General features: G+C 46.6%; 1 protein-coding gene across 44 annotated transcripts in view; it reads right to left on the bottom strand.

Annotated features, from left to right (window-relative positions):
- LOC132657141 (basic salivary proline-rich protein 3-like) overlaps positions 1-20,641 on the bottom strand; it is a 443,202-nt gene that overhangs the window by 373,760 nt on the left and 48,801 nt on the right. For 8 of the 44 annotated variants that reach the window (XR_006058297.2, XR_009599011.1, XR_009599028.1 and 5 more), the window contains one exon: positions 17,995-20,245. The exons of the other annotated variants lie outside the window; for them this stretch is intronic. The gene's annotated coding sequence lies outside the window, so the exon portion shown is untranslated. Of the gene's footprint in view, positions 1-17,994; positions 20,246-20,641 lie in introns of those variants that run through there. 44 annotated transcript variants of the gene reach the window in all.

The following is a 20,641-nucleotide window of genomic DNA, read 5'->3' as shown; positions in this document are numbered from 1 at the left end:
GCTGGTATTCTAGGGAGTTTGCTGGCTCGTCTTTAGCTTCATTCAATTCTCAGAATTCCTGGAGACAAGTCATAAATCAAAAAACCCTGCAGACTGGCTGTATTATGTGTAGTTCAGAGTCCACTGCTACCATTCCTCAAGGAAGAAATACTCTGAGGAAGCAAGTTGTGAGATATCAGGGTGCTGGTTCATTCCCCTCCCCCTGCCAAGTCCTTCTATATCCACCAGGGACTGTGACACCCAAATACAAAGCAGAATTATTAACAACAGTGCCAAAAAACAGGATGAGGAAAATAAGAAAGACAGAAAAACAAAGCACACAAAGAAAACCTGTGCAGAGACAAGATACTGAGAGAGAAGGCAAACCTTAGCACCCTCTAGGAAAGAGAGAGGGCTTCCCAGGCGGCCCCCATGGTAGAGAACCCGCCTGCCAACGCAGGAGGCTGAAGAGACGCAGGTTCGATCCCTGGGTCTGCAAGATCCCCTGGAGGAGGGCATGGCAACACCACTCCCGTACTCTTGACTGGGAAATCCCACGGACAGAGGAACCTGGCGGGCTACGGTCCACGGGGTCGCAGAGTCAGACACGACTGAAGTGACTTAGCACGCACGCGTGCACGCACGCCCACACAGGAAAGAGGGGATATGACAGGTATACAGAACGCCTCCAAAAAGAGAGAATACACAGAGAAGAGACGAGAGTTTAGGTGGGAATGGGGGATTTTCTTGAGCTGGAATTCAGAATGGTGTGGAGATCGTTTCCTGCAGAACACAATTACTGTACGACCCAGACTCCAACCCAACCCGATAATATGCATGTGTTCCAAAGCTGGCAGACCTCATCAACATTTAAAAAATTTAAAAATGGTAAAGAAAAAAAAAAGTATATCAAAAGAACCAACTCAGACTGACTCAAAACTCTCTCCCCACATATTAAGTACCAAAGACTTTCAAGCCAAGTTACTAAGCTCTTAAGGAAACAGCTCACGATCCGAGAATTTTCTGCCCCACGATCCGAGAATATTTTCACTTGTCATTCAGGGAAAGGAACAGGGAGAGATCATTTCAGGACATGAAGGAGATTGGGAGCACACTGTCCGTGGAAACTAAACCACACTAACCACCCACGTACCAATAAACCTGAATTCAAGAAAGGAAAAGTAGAAATGAAGAGTTGTGCCAAGCCAAAAACCTTGTAACTGAACAAGCGCCACGCACGTGTTATTTACATGGTCATATGTTGGAGAAGGCTCTTGAGAGTCCCTTGGACTTCAAGGAGATCCAACCAGTCCATTCTGAAGGAGATCAACCCTGGGATTTCTTTGGAAGGAATGATGCTAAAGCTGAAACTCCAGTACTTTGGCCACCTCATGCCAAGAGTTGACTCACTGGAAAAGACTCTGATGCTGGGAGGGATCGGGGGCAGGAGGAGAAGGGGACAACAGAGGATGAGATGGCTGGATGGCATCACTGACTCAATGGACACGAGTCTGAGTGAACTCCGGGAGTTGGTGATGGACAGGGAGGCCTGGCGTGCTGCGATTCATGGGGTTGCAAAGAGTCGGACACGACTGAGCGACTGAACTCAACTGAAGCCTTCACAGAAATATAAAAATAATTGTGGAAAATCAACATAACACACGACCATGTAGTAAGAATTCAGATGCAAAATTCTACAGAACGCACATGACCCCTGAGCCTTGGGAAAACTCTGAGGAAATACAAAAACGCTGAAAAGAAAAGCTTTGTTAATGATGGTGACGACAGAAGTGTAGTCTTTAAAATATGAAGGGAACCTTCAGGAGAAAGACCACAAGGATCATAAGCGTTCTAGAATTCTACGGAAAGAACAACATTAAAAAAAAAAAAAAAACCCACCAAACAGCATACGTGGGAGAACGGGAACATAAACACACACACCAGAGACTGTAACAATGAAAGTAATACGTGCAAGAACATGGCAGAATTACAACTGTATACATACATAAGCTATTGCGTGTGTGTTAGTACCTCAGTTGTGTGCTGACTCTTTGTGACCCCACGGACTGCAGCCCACCAGGCTCTTCCGTCCATGGAACTGTGCAGGCCACAATACTGGAGTGGGTAGCCGTTCCCTTCGCCAGGGGATCTTCCCAAGCCAGGAATTGAACTCAGGTCTCCTGAATCTGCAAGCAGATTCTTTACCATCTGAGCCACTAGGGAAGCCCAGATAAACTACTACATTAGGCTTAAAAACTCTGAAGTTCATCTATTTAAAAGTCACAGATAAGAAAATACATATATAATTTCCTATTTCACCTAAAAGGCAAATTAACACAAAACTAATGATAATAAAATACACAGATTCATAGGAATATTTTCAATATTAATGGCACAAAGTGCTAATCTCCTTACAAAGGGTCAAGCTTCAAGCATCCCACTAAAGATAATGAGCGAAGGGAAACCATAGTATTCAATGATACCTTTTGGAAGAATAAAATTTGAGCCAAGAAGAGTTCACCCACCAAGAACCTGAACAAGAGCTTCCAGAGTCCAGAACTGTGAGAAATAAATTCGTTGTTAAGACCACCCAGGCTACAGTGTCTTCTTATGGCAGCCCAAGCTAAGCTAGATGTGTTCAAATACCTTTAAATAAGCTAAGAATATTTGACAGGAATGTGCTGTCAAATTTTGTACACCAAAAAAAGATGCCTAGGCTTCCTTGGTGGCTGGCTCACAATTCTGGGAGGCTCAAAATCTGCCTGCCAGTGAAGAAGCCACGGGTTCAATCCCCAGTCCAGGAAGATCCCACGTGCTGCAGATCGGCTAAGGCCGTGTGCCACAGCTACCGAGCCTGTGCTCCAGAATGCGCTCCACGGTAAGAGAAGCTACCGCAGAGAGAATCCCGCACGCTGCAACTACAGAGCAGCCACGACTCACCGAAACTGGAGGAAAAAAAAAAAACACGGCCACGTGGCATTGAAGATCCAGAGCAGCCAAAAATAAGAAAGTAAAACAAAATAATAATAGCTTTTAAAAAGGTTCCGTAGCTGAATTTAAAACAATTTAATCTCAATGTCATTAACCAAAATAATGAGGTATTTCTCATCTATCAGACTCAAGAAGCATTAATAAAACTGATTAACCAGGCAGTGAGGGAGACCAGGCAAACAAGCCCATACGTATTCCATAGTCAGGACTCGAGTCAGGCTTTCATTAGTACGTTCTTTAGTTGAAACTGGTAAAATGCAGAAAACATAACTAGTTGGCTGGAGAGGGAGCGGAAGATTAATGATCCAGAACTATCTTATTAAGAGAGAAAGAACTGTGCAATAAATGTTATCAGGACAAATGGATAGCTATCTCAGTAAAATAAAAGATTCAGAGGTTTACAGCCTATCAAACACTAACTTGAATCCTGAACGCCTTGGAGAATTTAATTAAAAATACAAAATGTCAAGGAGAAAGCACAGGTGGGTGTCTGATGTCTTCACGGTGACGGATTCTTCATCTTTCAACTAGTGGAGGAAAAGATTCATTTCCTATTACAATGATACACAGTAATTGTAAATATATGTGTCCGTGTGTGTGCTTAGTTGCTCAGTCGAGTCTAACTCTTTGCGACCCCATGGACGGCAGCCCGCCAGGCTCCTCTGTCAGTGGGATTCTCGAGGCCAGAATACTGGGCCAGAATACTTTCCCTTCTCCAGGGGATCTTCCCAACCCAGGGATCTAACCAAGGTCTCCCGCATTGCAGCTAGATTCTCTACTAGCTGAGCCACCAGGGAAGCACACATATATGTATAATTATATATAAATCTGGCCAAATCCTTTGGCCACACAATGCAAAGAACTGATACATTGGAAAAGAACGTGATGCTGGGAAAGATTGAGGGCAGGAGGAGAAGGGGACAACAGAGGATGAGATGGTTGGATGGCATCACTGACTCGATGCATGTGAGTCTGAGCAAGCTCCGGGAGTTGGCGATGGAGAGGGAGGCCTGGAATGCTGCAGTCCATGGTGTTGCAAAGAGTCAGACAGGACTGAGCGACTGAACAATAACAACCGTGTAAATTAGGTCAGAAGATTTTAGAAACTTATAAAGGTTCTTCAAAAATGAAGAGCTTTTTCTCAAGCACTGACCAAGGACGCCCAGGGATAGTCTCAGCAAAAGAAAGTAAAATATTTCTTTGAACCCCCTGCAGGCTGCGTGCCTGCAATCCTCAATACATAGCCGAACCACAAACAGCAAGCCTTGGGTATCTACATACCATAGTCAGCTGTGGGCTTTGGAGAGTCACATACAAGTGGACCCTGTGGGTCATTCAGAAGTTGTAGATGCCTGAGGCCCTTGTCTATGGGGCATCTCAGTGGCTGTGGAATTTCCCCAAGGACTGTGGCAACTAAACCTTGACGTAATGTGTGCTAAGTCGCTTCAGTCATGTCCGACTCTTTGCAACCCCATGGACTGTGGACCACCAGGCTCCTCTGTCCATGGGGACTCTCCAGGCAAGAATACTGGAGTGGGTTGCCATGCTCTTCTCCAAAAGCATGACCCCTACCCTCCAAATTTCACCCCCACCTTGGGAAGCAGTGGTCTCCCACATGAAAACCCCTGATTCTCTTTCCACCCATCAAAAGTCTCTCTGAGCATCACCTTTGAGCACTAGTTCAGAATGCTGCTTCTTTTTCTGACCATTCTGTGTATCTGTACCTTTTTGAAACACAACCTGCTCACATTCTTCACTTTTCCCCCCTCTCTTTAAGTCCTTCATCCACCCCTGTGTTTACCTTTGTACGGATATTTAATAACATTTGCCAAGGGACTCTGTTTTTAGTAACACACATAGGTATATTGCCTCAGCAAGAAATACAGGTGATTTTAAGATTTTTTTTTCATGTAGACCATTTTTTAAACTCTTGTTGAATCTGTTACAATATCATCTCTGTTTTCCATTTTGGTTTTTTGGCCGTGACGAATGTGGGATCTCAGCTCCTGACCAGGGATCGAACCCACAACCGCTGCATTGGAGGGCAAAACCTTAACCACTGCACTTCCAGGGAAGTCCCTATAGGTTGTATTCTTATTATCCAAGTTAATAGGAATTAACTCCAGGAGATGGTGAAGGACAGGGAGGAGGCCTGGCGTGCTGCAGTCCATGGGGTCGCAAAGAGTCACACACGAGTGAGCAACTGAACAACAAAACAAATTTAGTGGGAAATGTTTCGCGAGAATTCAAGGAAATTCAGCCAAAGAAAACTTAGAATCAACTGTTACGCTGATCTATTTCACTTATTTAATGTGAAATGGCGTTAAACAAAGATACATGTTTCACATCTTCAGTGTCCCAACAGACAAGTGAATATTTCTATACGTCAGAATGGCCAGAACACTCAATCATCACATTAGAGAAGCTGAATGCAATTGAAAGCACTGGCGTTTCGTGCTCTCCTTGCAGAGGGCCTTCAGCACCTCCGATGAACGAGCGTGTTCCCATTCATCCAAGGAACAGGCTGCTGCTGTTACGACTGGCCTGGGGGTGTCAGTTCTGGGGGGGCTGGAAATTCGATAATAAGCTCTGATGGTATCGATGCTGTACTGGGTAGCCTGAAGCCTGGGTTTCAGAAGCTCCTATTCAGGGGCGGTCGTGGCCACGGATAACATTTCAGGGCGGAAGGAACTCATGTGTGTCCCCATTGATGTGGTGCTGACAAGACTTCTCAGCTTCTCCGGACCCTCAAATGAGCCCTCACAGAAGGCTTGGAATGAAGGCAAATGCCTCCAGCGTTTAAACTTGATTAGGAATACTTATCTGCATGATGACAGATGCCGCCTGGGGCTCTCGTAGCCCAAACTGTCGCTCTACCAGGAGCGTTAGAGACAGCATTTTCAACTTAAATCAGTTCATTTTGGTGTACGTTTATTGAGCACTTTTCATATGCAAAGTTTCTGGAAATGCACAAGAAGACATAAAAGGATAGTGCCCGTTGTTGCTTATAAGGTGCTAGTTGCTTATTACCCATCAAAGGATTTTCCCTCGTCGGGATCAAAGAAAGAAGAGTCCTATCCAGCGTGAGCTCTGTCGTGTCCCGACTCCCTACAACACCATGGACTGCAGCACGCCAGGCCTCCTTGTCCTTCACTGTCTCCCAGAGTTGCTCAAACTCATGTCCATCGAGTCGACGATGCCATCCACCCATCTCATCCTCGGTTGCCCCCTTCTCCTCCTGCCCTCAATCTTTCCCAGCATCAGGGTCTTTTCTAATGAGTGGGCTCACCTCAGCTCACCTAGCCTTGACTGATAGCATCTGCTGAATCACCATTTCCTTTCCTTTCCTTTACCCAAGACATCCCATGGGATCCCATGATTAAACTGATTTGGGGGACCTTCCTGGCAGTCCCGTGGCTAACACCCCAAGCTCCCAATGCAGGTGGCCTGGGTTTGATCCCTGGTCAGGGAACTAGACCCCACGTGCTGTAACGAAATACCCTGCACGTACAGCAAAGACCTCGCATGGCCAAGGAAATAAATAAATGTGAAAAACAAACAAACTGATTGTGTTCTTGTCTTTAGGACCGAAAACGGGCCCTTGTCGTCTGCTTCTTTTAGGATGAGGTCCCTGGCCACTGCACTCACTGACCCTCCATGCTCCCCTGAAAGGAGTTCAGGGTGGAGGTGAGGAATTGTGCCATCTGTGCTCTGGAAAGGCTAGCAGACCAGGTCTGCAGATAGTTAGGTATTTTCAGGAAATAATATATATATTTTTAAACATGTTGAGGACTGGGCCGGACTACCTAATTTCTTTCTTTTTTTTTTAACCTTTGTCCTGTTAAGTATTTGTTTTATTAATATTTTTTAAAATGCATTTATTTCTAATTGATTGATGATTGCTTTACAATATTGGTTTGATTTTGGTCATACATCAACATGAACTAAACAGAGGTTTACATATGTCCCCTCCCTCTTGAATCTCCCTCCCACCTCCCGCCTATTACCACCCCTCTAGCGTGGGAATTATTACAGATTATTACAGAGAATTAGTGGAGAAGGAAAGGGCAACCCACTCCAGTATTCCTGCCTGGAGAATCCCAGGGACAGAGGAGCCTGGAGGGCCACAGTCCGTGGGGTCGCAGAGAGTCAGACATGACTGAAGCGACTTAGGACGCACAGAGAATTAGAATTCTAATTAGAATTAGAATTATTACAGAGCCCCAGTTTGAGTCTGTGAGTCAGACAGCAAATACCCACTGGCTATCTATTTACATATATTAGCGCATATGCTTCCATGCTTCTCTATTTATCTCACCCTCTCCTGCTTTAGGAAGTGGCAACCCACGCCAGTGTTCTTGCCTGGAGAATCCTGTGGACAGAGGAGCCTGGTGGGCTACAGTCCATGGGGTCGCAGAGAGTCAGACACGACTTAGCGACTAACAGTTCTCCTTTACGTGCATCTGTGTCCACTGACGTTTGACCAACAGATTTTTCAGTGGCTACATAGCTTCTATAATGAAGCTTTGTTTCTAGTATTTACTGATTTATTTCTTTTGACCATGTGGCATATGGGACCTTAGTTTCCCAACCAGGAACAGAACGCATGTCCCCTGCTGCGGAAGTGCAGAGTCTTAACTGCTGTACCGCCAGGGACCTCCCTGGGAAAAGGCTCAAGGTGCCCAGTTTCTTGCATCGTCTCATATCTAGAAAGGCCCTAAAATCACTGATGGAGTTAGCAGCTCCTTGTGACTACCAGCAACCGTCTGTGACCGGTGACCACCTTCTGCCAAACGTGTGTGCTTCATTGCACAAATCCCCCTTCAGTAAAACCACGTTCTGCCAAGACACACAGTGACCTCCGCCCGCCCTCTCGGGAGCAGCTCCTCAGAGCTACCTGAGAGGCTGTATCCCAGGCCACAGTCCTCATTTTGTCTCCAATAAAACTTAACTCTCACGTCGTGCATTTTTTTTTCCAGTCGACGCATATATTCCCCCTCGTTCATAAATCCAGTTTAGCGGAAAGTTACATTCAATCCACCCAAAGCCAGCCTCATACTCTTATCTACTCCGTTTCCGTGATCGCCTCTGACATCTGGGCAAGGAACCCTGAACACCAGGAACCTTAGAAGAAAGCGAAATTCCTTGTCCCCCCTGTTGCTAATTTCCATTACTCTCACATCTGCCAGCGGTTTTCCTCCCGTTTTCATCTTCGGGGCTCTTCTGCTTTCTCTTTTAATTCTTAAGTCTCTACCAAGTTGTCATCTTCCTGTAGCCATCAGATTGCCTTTTTCTCACTTTCTTGCATGTTTCTTAATTCCTGAACCATTTTAACACTAGTCTAACCCCAAAGATTTCTCCATGAGGGTACTAGAGGACCCACATGTGACAACTAACTTGAAAAGCATTTCCCATTTTTTTCTGCCTCTACTGAGCAAACAATTGAGTAAGAGCAACCTTCAAAGCCAAGTGTTTCCAAAATAAATGCTCGGTTTGCCAGAAAATATTTGTGAAGGTATTTCAATAGCTGTAATAAAGCAAATACTTGCATAATGGGTGATCAACACATCAGAAACATTTTTGCATTCCTTTCCTGAGCACCTGTGGTTACTCAAGCTTCATTTCTGACCTGTCCAAGGACTCAGGAGATACCATGGGAAAGTATTTGTTCATTCCTTCCTACCACACACAGTGAACGTAGTAAAAATTATTTCGTCTGCCAAGAGGATTTTTGTAGCGCACACACACCCATTTCAAATTATGTGCAGTTCCTTGCAATTCAGTCCTCCCAGTGGCAATCGGACAGGAAAGGACTGAAAAAGAAGTAAAACTTGGCACCACTGAAAAGCAATTACAACAGGTCTCGATTTGACGGTGAAGCGCCCTGGGAAAAGACATTCCCACCGGAGTGCTCATCAGGAACGGGCACTGTGCTCCCTCGGCGGTCTCCAGCAGCACAGAGTCAGTCTGGTGAACGCAGTATCAGAGAATTCATCCTTCTGTGCGACAAGAAATTCTATCAAAGTCTACTCAGGGGAACCATAACTGATGTGAAAAAGGTGGATTTGTTGTCTAAATTCTGATGAAATTTGGCAAATAATAAACGTCATCCCCATAACACCTATTTATATACATATATAAATTATATATATATATATATATATTCATTATATATCTATATAATGGGGCAAAAACATATCTCCAGAAATACTTAAAACTGTACTGTGTTAATATATGTTGATACTTTCACATATATTAATTTTAACGCTGCAGACCTTGCTGTGGCTGTGTGCGGGGAATCTGCCTACAATACAGGAAACGGAGGCAGACATGAGTTCAATCCCTGGATCAGGAAGATCCCCTGGAGGAGGGCCCAGCAACCCACTCGGTATTCTTGCCTAAAGAATCCCATGGACAGAGGAGCCTTGTGGGCTACAGTCCATGGGGTCACAGAGAGTCAGACACAACTGAGCAACTGAGCACAATTTGAGAACACACATTAATTTTAATATGTATTCATTTTAATATTTTATATATTGATATTATATTGCAAAGATATATCTCTAGAAATACTTAAAAGGTAACCTTATCTGGTCTACTTTCTTCTGGAAACTTATGCTTAAAATTCCCTACACTTAATAATGGAAATGCTGAAAATTCTACTTGAGGAAAAGTTTGAATTACAAGTCTATAACCCCACCTATAGGTCCTAAAGGACAAAGTTTAGAAATCATGTAACAATTCTACGATCTGCTCCACGAGTTCCCAAGCAGGGGCGCGTTTCTTTCTCCATGCTTCTGTTACCCAGAAAGGGACAGCTGCAGTATTTGGAGATATTTCTGGGTGTCAGAACTGGGAGGAGCCTCTGGATCTAGTGGGCAGGGGCCAGGGAAGCTGCTAAATGGCCTGTAATTCAGAGACCGGACCCACTATAGCCACACAGCCAAAGAACTGAGAGACGCAGACTGTAGTGAACAAACGTTTGGATACCAAGGTGGGGAGGGACGGTGACAGGATGAAGTGGGAGATGGGACTGACACATAAATGCTACTGATACTATGTGTAAAAGAGTTCCCTGGTCCAGGAAGGTCCCCTGGAGGAGGAAAGGGCAACTCCCTTCAGTATTCCTGCCTGGGAAATCCACGGGCCGAGGAGCCTGGTGGGCTACAGTCCATGGGGCTGCAGACTCAGACACACACACATAAAATCGGTAACTGATGAGAACCCACTGCATAGCTCGGGGACCTCTACTCAGTGCCCTGGGGTGACCTGAGCGGGAAGGAAATAAAAAAAAAAAGAGCGGATATCTGTGTACATATAGCGGATTCACTCTGCTGGACAGCAGAGACTAACACGACGTTGGAAAGCAACTAAAATCCAATAAAAAAAAAAAAACACAGTTATCTAGCCAAAACGATCGTAATGCTTTAGGTGAGAAACCGCGGTCTACTTTCAGCACTTTTCTCGATGAATACAACCTAAGACCCAAGAAAAGATACTCTTTAAATGGAATATTATGTATTCTGAGGGTCTGTACAGAAATACAAGCAAACCAGACATGGGATAGGAAACAGGCTTCTGGAAAGTAAAATTCCTTAAATCCCCTTTTCCAAATTATGATTTCCTATTTTCCTAAAGGAGCACTTGGGAAGCTCTTACTCCAAAAACATCTCAGTTTGATGAATTTTCCAGAAAAAAAAAAAAAAAAAGATTCAAACCTTAAGTGAAATTAAATCAGAAACATTCAATTTCTGTTGCGCTTCTTTTAATAAGCCGCATGGACAAGATTAAAGGTGAAGTGTGCGTGGCAGATGAGTAAGCAGTCATTCTGCCTTCTAGATGTTAGGGTGCTTGTCAAAGGAAGGAACTGATGTTTCTCATCTCCGAAACTCTGAGAGCATGATTTCATTACAGACTCTAATCTTGGTTGCCGGCTGAGCTAACTTCAAGGGAAAAGCTCACCTTCTTTAAAAAACTAAAGTGTTAAAATTGAGGACCACTTTAGCAGAGCTGGTAAAGAATCCGCCTGCAATGCAGGAGACTCCAGTTCGATTCCTGGGGTGGGAAGATCCGCTGGAGGAGGGATAAGCTACCCATTCCAGCATTTTTGGGCTTCCCTGATGGCTCAGCTGGTAAAGAATCCGATGGCAATGCGGGAGGCCAGGGTTTGATCCCTGGGTGGGGAAGATCCCCTGGAGAAGGGAAAGGCTACCCACTCCAGTATTCTGGCCTGGAGAATCCCATGGACCATATGCAAAGAGTCAGACCTGACTGAGCGACTTTCACTTCAGTCAAATCGTCAGCAGCTACGGGAACGCTCAAAACACTGTGGTCTACGAATAAATACAATGACAAGGACAGAGAGTTACTTCTGTGCTGCCCTTCCGGCAAAGCCGGGCAGCCCACACATGTTCACGAGAAAACACCAGGTAAACTGAGGGGCATTCCACACAACGACTGGCTTGTAGACTTCTACTGTGCCAAGATTAGGAACGTCAAAGCGGGCTTCCCTGGTGCTCCAGTGGTTGGCAGTCTGCCTCGGAATGCAGGGGACACTGGTTCGATCCCTGGTCTGGGAAGATCCCACATGCCTCGGGGCTACTAAGGCCGTGCCGAGCCACAGATAGTGAGACCCACACTCTAGGGCCCGAGAAACACAACTGCGGAAACCCGTGCTCCGCAACGGGAGAAGCCTCTGCAATCAGAAGCCTGCTCTGCACAAGCAGAGGATAGCCCCTACTCGCTGTAACTAGAGGAAGCCTGTGCACGGCACCCAAGACCCAGCCGAAATAAAAAAGTAAGTAAGTAAAAGAAACAAAAAAGATCTGGCCCTAACAAGGCTCAGGGGATCCTTGTCTCCTGTTGTGTTAAATCGCTCAGTCATGTCCGACTTTTTACGACCCCGTGGTCTGCAGCACGCTCAGCTCCTCTGTCCGTGGGAGTCTCCAGGCAAGAATACTGGAGTGGGTTGCCATGCCCTCCTCCAGGGGTTTTCCCAACCCAGGGATCGAAAGCCAGGTCTCCTGCACTGCAGGCAGATTCTTTTACTGCTGAGCCACCAGGGAACCGTGAGTCCTATATATTGAGGCAGGTCTGAAAAAAAAAAAAAAAAAGAGAGAGAGAGAGAGAAGGAGATTAAATGGGGAAAAAATGAAAAAAGGAGATAAAATGAGGGCCTCCGCCCAGTTCTCGGAACCTCAGCGTCCTAACTGTTCATCCCTCCACTGTGGTCGGGCAGGCCAAGTCAGATCTGAATTTGAATCTCAGCACAGGAGACTGAAACGAAAAGCATTCTTTTTTTCTCTTGAAGTGGAAATTCAAGCCGTTAACAATATTCCCACTTTGGTCTTGCCAAAGGGACAGACTCCAAGGCTTCAGGCGGAGGATTAAGTTCTTCAGTCCTGTGAGGTGCTGCAGAGCGAACCAGTTGCCAAGACGTGGAGTCTTCCAGCGGACGGGAGAAAAGCCCTAATGCCTGACACAGGGGGGACTGGAGCCACTGCCTCAGAATCACAGCAGCACCAAGGCGCCCTCTCCAGCGTCTTCTTCTACTTCTGCTGCTGCTGCTGCTAAGTCGCTTCAGTCGTGCCCAACTCTGTGCGACCCCATAGACGGCAGCCCACCAGGCTCCGCCATCCCTAGGCACCAGCAATTTACCGACGCTGAGAGTCACTCACTAACACTTTTGACTTGTCAATTTTGTAACAATCATAATAAACGAATCCCAGAAAGCTGAAACAGTATTTTGCCATCTGGATGCCTTTTTAAAAAATATACACTAAAACTAAGAAACCGATATTCTAACTTCAAACTATATTTATATATATATATTTTTTCAAAGTATAAGTGGTGAATTTGAAAAGAGCCTGATGCTGGGAAAGATGGAAGGCAGGAGGAGAAGGGGAGGACAGAGGATGAGATGGTTGGATGGCATCATCAACTCAATGGACATGAGTTTGAGTAAGCTCCGGGAGTTGGTGATGGACAGGGAGGCCTGGGGTGCTGCAGTCCATGGGGTCGCAAAGAGTCAGACACTACTGAGCTGCTGCTGCTGCTGCTGCTAAGTCGCTTCAGTCGTGTCCGACTCTGTGCGACCCCACAGACGGCAGCCCACCAGGCTCCCCCGTCCCTGGGATTCTCCAGGCAAGAACACTGGAGTGGGTTGCCATTGCCTTCTCCGAACTGAACTAAGACATTTAATAAATGGAGACAAGCAACATTATAGAAAATCAAAACTCCATCTAACCATCACATTTGTGACAATCATGCTATTCCTATATTTTTTTCCCAGAGAAATTTGCTTTTTACTTTTATCATAAATGTTTTCTTTTGTATTGGGGTAGACAGCCAGTTAAAAATTTTGTGAGTGTTTCAAGGTGAATACAGAGAAGGGACTCGGCCATACATATATACATATAAGAATTGAGATCAGTTGCTAGTATAATTTCCACAAACAAACGTGCCTGTTGCCACAGTATGGAAAATCACATTTTTTAATTAAGTTAAGAAGCCTGGTATTAAACTTAAAACCACCAGAGGGAAGGGCAAAGGCTAGCTAGCCAAGCAGAGATGGGTCTTTTATATTGTAGCACAGTGCCCCCTGCAGGTCATTTATTTCAGAGTCAACATTTTCAGCCATCTCAATTCTCTGTTACATTTGCTACTTAGTAAAGCAAGAGATAGGTAAAGTCTGCTAGGATATTTCCTTGTGAAATCATACTATGCTTGGAACATTAGTTCACATCACAAACAATGGGCAAAAACAAACCTTTAGTTTCTTCTCCAGAAGGAAATAGTAAACCACATGATAAACAATTTCCACAAAGCTGTTTGCCAACCATATATAATAGACAGATATAAATCTCCTTTAAAGCAAAAAAAAAAAACAAAACTAAAGTTCACCAGTACATGCCACGTCTCTTCATTTCGCAATGATGAAATGAATCCCACAGTCAGAGAATAAATTAAAAGACATCATAGTGTATTCATCAGAGTTTATTTCTGCATATTTGCTTTTGCTTTAAAATGTCAGGTTGAAAAGAAAGTGAAAGTGTTAGTCACTCAGTCGTATCCCACTCTTTGCGACGCTATGGAACTGTAGCCCACCAGGCTCCTCTGTCTATGGGAGTCTCCAGGCAAGAATACTGGAGTGAGTTGCCATTTCCTCCTCCAGGGGATCTTCCTAACTCAGGGATCGAACCCTGGGTTGCAGGCAGATTCTTAACTATCTGAGCCACCAGGGTATCCGTTTATCTAAGGTTACACGTTTATCCCAACATTCTATTTATGGTGCATAAAATAATTCCACAAATCTAGTGTATTCTGAGTAAGCGTAGTTCAATTACGAAAGGGGGGGGGATAAGAAATTAAGAATTAAAATTTCAAGATATTAAATGTAAATATAGATAGTTTGTCTATCCAATTGACAATTTAAAAAAAGTTGATGAGCATCCAAATGACTTCTCCCATCAACACAGGTGGAAGGGCGGGAGAAGCCCCAGGAGGAGCGGTCGACGGGAAGGGCTGAACAGCTCGAGCTCTGGCCCAGCCCGAGGGAATCGGGGCGCGAACTGGGGAGCAGGGAGCCTTTGACAGTCGTCCTGTGTCATGCTGGCTGGCAGCGCTGTGTCTCCTCCCACCTCAAGCGCTCTTTAGACGCGGATCACCCCGGCGGAGACAAAGCCTTGAACAGAGGGGTGCCCTGCAGCTGAAGCAACTCCTAAGTGACTTGAGTCCTCGGGCCTAGAGGAGAAAACAAGGGTCTCAAAGACCCGTGCTGAGTCACCGCACTTTGGGGAAAACCAAACCCAACTTTAAGTTCCGCCCTGATGTCCCGGCCAGTTGCATCTGAGACTTACCACCCCCTGCTCAGAACCCTCCCACCCCCTGTTCAACGACAAATGCCGTCTCAACTAAAGAGTACCCCAAACGCCCCGCCTGACTACCATTTCCCTTATTGCTTCCACAGACCTCCCTTTAAACATGAAGCCTCCCTGATCCCTCTCCCGCTCAGCCTCCACTGTCGCCCCTCGTTGCCTGAATAATGGCCACCTACCTCGGTGGCTCAGAGGTTAAAGCATCTGCCTGCAATGCAGGAGACCTGGGTTCGATCCCTGGGTCAGGAAGATTCCCTCGAGAAGGAAATGGCAACCCACTCTAGTATTCTTGCCTGGAGAATCCCATGGACAGAGGGGCCTGGTGGGCTACAGTCCACGGGGTCGCAAAGAGTCAGACTGAGCAACTTCACTCACTCACTCACTCATCTCCGTCGAGGTCGTCTCTCCTTCTTTTCTGTCTCAGCCTGAACTATATCTTACACTAACCGTGCCCCACGCATACACCCACCCACCCACGCTGGGCACCTGGAGGGGGCAGCCCAGTCCACCTCTGTTTTCTGTCCTTGTTTAGGGATCCTGTCCATCTCTCCTAGACCCTGGCTTCTGCTCCAGGAGGGGAATTCAGCGCTAAGTCAGGGGGAGAAACCTTGGCTCCCAGCAGTGCATCTCACGCTAGACACCCCCCACCACCCCCCGCCTGACCTCTGAACCTCATGGGTCACCTGTCCTGGCCAGTTGGCTTCCCTGATGAAGCCACACACGTCCTCCTCACCGAGGCCAGAGTACAGAATGCTACCCTCTCGTGGGTGCAGCCTCGAGGCACTTCTTCCTTGGAGAACGCAGTGTCAGCCACCGTTATCAAGTGAAACCAAAAAAACACCAAGGGGTCTGTTTTCAGGGACAACCAGCCTAGAGGGACAGCCTGCTGATGGAACAGCCTTTCAGGATCCTTGCGCAGGAAAAATAGCAACCCACTCCAGTGTTCTTGCCTGGAGAATCCCAGGCACGGGGAGCCTGGTGGGCTGCCGTCTACGGGGTCACACAGAGTTGGATACGACTGAAGCGACTTAGCAGCAGTAGCATCAGCGCAGGAAAAGCCAGACAAAGGGAGAGAATGAAATGCCGAGGATTTTCATTCTGTTGGTAAATTCAAAACATAAAAAAAAACGAGAAGAAGGGCTTGGGGAAAGTAAAAAAACAATCCAGGTGAACCTCTCGGGAAGATTGCTAACCCTGTGGCATCCCAATAAAACAATTCGGGAGGGACTTGCGTGCCATGTAGATAAAAACCCCCAATGTGACGACTCTGGGTGAGCCTCCCACCAAGCAGCTGATCTTGCAAAGACCATCACGAAAGCCTCACTTCTCGCTGCACCCCGTGTCTCCCAAGTCCATTCCTTGGGCAGGGGGGGGGGGGCCTTTATTGCCCACATTATTAAACAACGACTGTTAGCATGTGTGTGTCTCCTCGGACAATTCATTTCCGAGGGTTAGACAAGAGCCCACTCTCGGGGGTCCTGAGGGGCGGGGGTTCCCTCTTCCTCCAACAAGACGTTCCCTCCTTGAGTCGGGCTTTGGAGACCCAGGTCATCTTGCTGCAAGGGAAAGGCGAGTTCTGAGTCTCGGTTGGAACTGTTTCCTTGACTTGCTTTTCGTTGCTTTTTGTTATTATAATCGTACATAAATGGCCTGCCTCAGAGCATCCTGCCCCTCTGCCTGGCCCTTGAACTAACGCAAGCACCTTTGTTCAGAGCCCTGTCCACCTGGGGGCGGCAGGAAGGAAGGAATTAACACACACCCCTGCCCCGAGGCTTGCTATTGCAGGAGACATTTGCAAGATGAATGGCCTTTTTCCTTGGTTTCCTCAGCTCCCCGTTTCTTCTCATCCATGAAAGAACCTGGCACCCAGGACCCCGATAAGATGGTTACTCTGAGACACTACCCTGCCGTCTCCTTGGTCAGTCTGCTGAGTAAAGCCGGATTCCTCACCTCAACACCTCGTCTGTGATTCACCGAGCAGAGTGAGCTTGGATCCGGTAACCGTCTCCTCAGACACGCGTTCCCACATTCAATCTCTGACCCTGTCTACCACATCCTGATTCCCTGCTGCTGCTGCTAAGTCACTTCAGTCGTGTCCGACTCTGTGCGACCCCATAAAGGAAATCAACCCTGAATATTCACTGAAAGGACTGATGCTGAAGCTGCAATACTTTGGCCACCTGATGCGAAGACCTGATTCATTGGAAAAGACCCTGATGCTGGGAAAGATCGAAGGCAGGGGGAGAAGGGGACGACAGAGGATGAGATGGTTGGATGGCATCACCGACTCGATGGACCTGTGTTTGGGTGAACTCTGAGAGTTGGTGATGGACAGGGGGCCCTGCCGTGCTGCAGTCCATGGGGTCACAAAGAGTCGGACACGACTGAGCGACCGAATGACAAGCCACACCCTGAAGCACAGCAGCAAATCTTCCCAGCCTCCGTGCTCCTTAATTCTCAGTCATTAATTTAGCTTCTTCTCTGGCACCGATGTATCGCCCAGCTTCCATCTGATACGGGGCCAGGCTTTAGCTTCTTTTTCCCGGGTCTGTCTATTCTTAGATTCTGGCCCTGACACCGTGTTCCATTTTTGCTCATAGAAACGGGGACATGGCAGAAAGACACGCAATTCCACGGTGTCCAGCACCAGGGGGCGCTCTCAGTAAAGGATTATCTACATGAACCTTCGGTGCCATTTTTTTCAGAACACAGCCCAGTAGCATCTCTCCTGAATAAAAACATCCCCAAGTCCATCACGGGCTTCCCAGGGGCCACTAGTAGTGAAGAACCGTCCTGCCAATGCAGGAGATGTAACAGACCCGGGTTCGATCCCTGGGTGGGGAAGATCCCCTGGAGGAGGGCATGGCAACCCACTCCAGTATCCTTGCCTGGAGACTCCCATGGACAGAGGAGCCTCCTGGGCTACAGTCTCTGGGGTTACAGAAAGTCAGACACGTGCTCACAAGCTAAGTCCATCAGAGGCTCAGAGACGCTCTTTAGTATTGAGGGTTGGTCTTGGAGAGAAAGAAAGGTAACGTCACCAGTGATCTCCATCAGGACAAATTGCTATCTAATATTTGACTGCTGGAAATGCTATACAACTTATAAATCATTCACATGATTGTACAAGATAAAGAAATCATTCATATGATAAAGAAACACCACCACATTTAATTACCGTTATCTCCACAGCCATCATAAAAAAAAAAAATCAATAGGCTACTAGTGTGGGGAAAAAAAAAAAAAAGCTTTCTGAAGGTCATTCTCTGGGCGCATATTTTTTAAATGGGAAAGATGGGAAACTGCCTCTCTGCTACGTTTTATAAGTCTTCCATTTCCTCTGCTTTTTCTCTTAGGTGGCGTGTACGGCTTATAAAACCTTCGAGAAATCTGAAATATTGAGGTGTCTTCCCTGAGAAAAATGCAGCTATGGGACAGGCACGTGCGGTCTGCGGATGCTCATGACCTCCCTAAAGACCATGCATAGATTTGGGAAGATTTCCTTGGGTTTTAGAATTTGGTAGCCAGGGTGAAGTAGAACATGCATTACGTCTGGGTTCAAAGCCTGGGCGGTGACTACTCACTACCGGCATGCCTTTATGCAAAGTCGCAGCCTCAGGGACACTCTGTCAGCTCTAGCATGAACATAACTATTTTACGGAATTGTACTTTACACAGGGTTTATGGGCATCGCATGATAACACCAAGAAGGGAAACCTCTGCACAGAGCTCGGCTACTTTTTTTAAAAAAGACTCAGACTAACAATAATGTTGTTCTCACTGTGGCTTTCTACAGATTGTTGCCTTTCTCCAACTCTCCTGTGCTTCTTGACTCGATCAATCAATTCCCAAAACAGTTATTTCTTTCTCATAAAACCAGTGAAGTGTTTACCCGAAAGATTTTTCCCCATTAAAACTTGGTTTAAAAACTCTAATAACCATTCACATTGTATTTAGGCACTTGTGTGCCTAAAAATACAGAAAAGTTGATTGCGTAGCCTTGATGGGCCACGTCAGGGCTATGTGTGTGCTAAGTCACTTCTGTCGTGCCCGACTCTTTGTGACCCCATGGTCTGTGGCCTGCCAGGCTCCTCTGTCCATGGGACTTTTCAGGCAAGAATACTGGAGTGGGTAGTGATGCCCTCCCCTCCAGGAAATCTTCCCAACCTAGAGATCGAACCTAGGTCTCCTCCGTTGCAGGCAGATTCTTTACCATCTGAGCCACCACGGAAACCCATACTCCATGTATAGCTATTAAAAAAATACTAGCTATATTTCTTACGCTGGACAATATCTCCTTGTAGCTTATTATTTTCTACACAGTACGCTGTGCTTCTTACGCCCCTCCCCTTGTCTTGCTGTGTTTTCGACAGCGGGAACAGCAGGATCGTCCTGCAGAAGGCTGAGGACACCAACCCCGGGTGTGCTCCAGCACGCCCTCGCCAAATTACCGCAATCTCACTCTGAAACCTCTCTGGATTGTCTCTAATCTCGATGGAAGTAAGATGCCTTTGCATGCTTTACTCTGTTGGACTGACGGAAATACGATTAATGAAACAGGATTTGCAGTCGTTTAGAGAACTCTGCCGGAGAAGGCAATGGCACCCCACTCCAGTCCTCTTGCCTGGAAAACCCCATGGACGCAGGAGCCTGGTGGGCTGCAGTCCATGGGGACCCTAAGAGTCGGGCACGACTGAGCGACTTCACTTTCACTTTTCACTTTCATGCACTGGAGAAGGAAATGGCAACCCACTCCAGTGTTCTTGCCTGGAGAATCCCAGGGATGGGGGAGCCTGGTGGGCTGCCGTCTATGGGGTCGCAGAGTCGGACACGACTGAGGTGACTTAGCAGAGAACTCTGCAAATCTACATGCAATAGGAGAGAGAGAGAGTGAGACAGAGAGACCACGTGAAAAAGGCATACATGGTATTAGGGCGAGAGAGAGAGAAACAGAGGTTTCACATTAACGCCAGGATCTGAGAGCCTCCGGAGTCAGGAGAAGGCACTTGAGCACTTATTGACTCTTGAGCGATCCCCTGTTTGCCAAACCTCGCTCTGCTGAGAGAGGTCATCTACATTCAAGTCCTCAAGCTGCATTTCATGATTTAAGACACGACTTGAGAAGCTGGGCTTGGCATCCGTGACGTCTCAGGCCCTGAAGTCAGTCTTCTGATGCACAGGGGAGAGTTCTGTCACAGGAAGAAAAGTGACCTGCATTGCAGAGAAGGCGTTCCAAGCTCCAGACGCCTGTTTTCAGCTTTGCATCACTGTCACTACGTCACCGTCAACCACCGCTTTCGGGGAAGAGTCCCAAGCGAAGGTGAGGGGCAGCAGACCACCCTTTTAGTGAAGGTTCTCTGGGGCACCCGGACTTTGAGAGGGTGTGGGAGAGACTGTCCCTGGCGGGGCAAAGAGAAAGATGGGTTAGAGGGTCTGGGATCTTTTTTCTCCTGATCTTAAGTTTAAAAAAGCTTGAACATAATAGAAGAGGTTAAGAAGAACCCTGGAAGGAACGTTTTGCCTATTAAACCCTTGCCACGACCAATTTCACATACTCAATTATCTCGCTTCAGTATAATGTGAGTCTATCTGTCACCTCCCCAATGGAGCATCTACAGTCTCTGTATTTGAAAGGATGTTTGCAAAAAGTCCTTGCATGTAGCCATCTCTCTCTGAGTGTGTGTGTGTGTGTGTGTGTGTGTGTGTGTGTGTGCGTTCATCTATCTCTTAAAAGAGCTTCTAATCAATGGTTCATAAGCTGCAAGTACCCAAAGATTCAGGCAGGTGTGGTTCAG

The sequence above is a fragment of the Ovis aries genome, chromosome Y (genome assembly GCF_016772045.2).
Source record: "Ovis aries strain OAR_USU_Benz2616 breed Rambouillet chromosome Y, ARS-UI_Ramb_v3.0, whole genome shotgun sequence".
NCBI classification, from domain to species: domain Eukaryota; kingdom Metazoa; phylum Chordata; class Mammalia; order Artiodactyla; family Bovidae; genus Ovis; species Ovis aries.
The sequence above is the reverse complement of the archived record's forward strand: the minus strand, read 5'-3'. Positions and strand labels throughout refer to the sequence as shown.